Genomic DNA, 2,120 nt, shown 5'->3' with positions numbered 1-2,120 from the left:
TCTTTCCATAAATGTGAACAAAGTAAAGAGATAAAAGAAATATAATTATATTTAAAATATAGTATTTTCTTATTCTTTAGATAACTTTCAGATCATTTCATAAAATTTAATCCTTCTTAATCTTTCCATAATATTTTTATCAACAGTCACTTCGACTTTTTTTATTTTTATAGCATAATATCGTATTATACACACAAGCGTCCATTTTGCTTTACACGTGTAGCGGACGTAAAAGCTGCTTTATCTTCGCTGCAGCGACCTCTTGCAGCAAACGTTTAGAAACGGTTTGCTACATTGCAGCGCTGCATTTAGAAACGGGTTTCAGGGGGTTCGCTATAAAGCGCTTCTCGAGCGCTGCATAAAGAAACGCGGCCATAGTATTCCTTCGTCATTCACACATCTCCAAGTATTTGAAAATATTTCCTTTTCACTCAAAAATAAAATATGTATAAAAGTTTACGGCTTTGTAAAACTTCTTTTTTGAGTTTATGCCATTGAAATAAATAAAATAAAACAATTTGTCGGTTTTGTTTACACGTTTATTGGGCCGCATTCGAACTTGTTTTGAGCCGCGGGTTGGACACCCCTGATCTAGATCAATGATTCCCAAAGTGCTCTACAGTATATCGACCCCTAGGGGTCGACTCCGAACTGCAAGGGGTCCATGTCAGCGAAAACAAAAATTGGGGGGCCACGAGAATGGATCCCATTTAAGCAGGTCGAGACCGAAATTTTGGCTTTCCATAAATGGAATAATTCACATAACACAATACGTATGTACTTGCATAATACTTTCTTATAATAGACATATAAATTACCTATAAAGTAAAAATGTTTAGAACATAAATGTTTATGAAACATGAAGATTTAGAGCTAGATTTGGGGAACTTTGACTCCATGCTTTAATCATGGGAAAATTCGAGATCGATGATGGGATCATTCTCCGTCGACGGGTCAAACAAACAACTTAATTGATTTGAATTTTAATTGATGCTAATTGTTAGGTTAATTTAAAATATATATAAATGGTTTGCTGTATATTAGTTAATATGACGATTTTTGTCTCTAATCCAAAATTATTCTTGGTAGACAAATCTCACAGCAATCTTATTGGCAAATTAAATTTATTTTGTAAAGACTACATCAAATGCATTTCGGGCTGGTCTAATATTTTCCAGTCCCTCTTCAGTGCTAAAATAATAACAAAGAACGTAAAATGTTTAACTAAAACACGACATAGATGTATATCTACACCAAAATTATAAATTTTGGAGAAAAACTTACAATAACCGCTGGTGGTAATTACAATGATATTTCCATGGGTAGGGGTGGTAAACTTTGTACACATTTGTAAGAATCCTAAAATTACAATTATCTTTTTTTGTATAAAACAATATAAGGCTAATACAAATAATATATTAAACAATACTTATACTTACAAGTTTAAAAAAATTTTTTCCACATACGTGTATAATAAACATACCAAAACCAACTAATTATTAAAAATTCATTGACAAACAATTGTAAAAATAATTCCAAAGCACTACAAATTTTTAACTTCATACCATCAACACTTTACAAAGTCACACAGTAGACCACCAACACTTTACAACGGTAATCAAGTGATGACGTCTTAATACATAACCATTTATTTTTTATTTTATTCTAGCGCCATCTATTAGATTGTACCAGCTATAATTTATTTCCATCCCTTTCGACTGATTTATTAAATTATTATTATTTTGTTTTCTAATTTCTATATGTTCTTTGAATTTTCTTTTATAAATATCTTTTTCAATATGTAAAATTTTTACATTGTTTCTATTAATATTACAATTATTACTATTGATGTGGTTAAACCACGGAGAATTATTATACTTAAGCCGAATGGCCGCTTCGTGTTCTTTAACTCTAGTTTCTAGTACACGCCCGGTTTCTCCTATATATACACACGGATTATGACAGTCACATTCAATTCTATAAACCACACCAGCTTTTTTTAAAGGGTCTAAATTATTTTTACTATTATTATTAATATGTTTACAAATGTTTTGTGAAATACTATTGGTCAAAGATGGGGCCAAACAAATATTATGATTCTTAATACTTTTCCTGCACTT

The 2,120-nt window shown here is 30.8% G+C and overlaps 1 long non-coding RNA gene across 1 annotated transcript; it reads right to left on the bottom strand.

Moving 5' to 3' along the window:
- Positions 1-721: 721 nt before the first annotated feature.
- Positions 722-2,114, bottom strand: LOC111628153. Its single transcript, XR_002757128.1, has 3 exons — positions 1,440-2,114; positions 1,285-1,359; positions 722-1,191 (listed from the first exon to the last, which is right to left on the bottom strand). It is a non-coding gene; the product is annotated as an uncharacterized LOC111628153 (long non-coding RNA).
- Between the last annotated feature and the right edge of the window lie 6 nt (positions 2,115-2,120).

This window comes from Centruroides sculpturatus, unplaced genomic scaffold, assembly GCF_000671375.1.
Source record: "Centruroides sculpturatus isolate CEXI.00-Female unplaced genomic scaffold, Cexi_2.0 scaffold447, whole genome shotgun sequence".
Classification (NCBI taxonomy): Eukaryota; Metazoa; Arthropoda; class Arachnida; order Scorpiones; family Buthidae; genus Centruroides; species Centruroides sculpturatus.
This window is presented reverse-complemented; position numbering and strand designations above follow the sequence as displayed.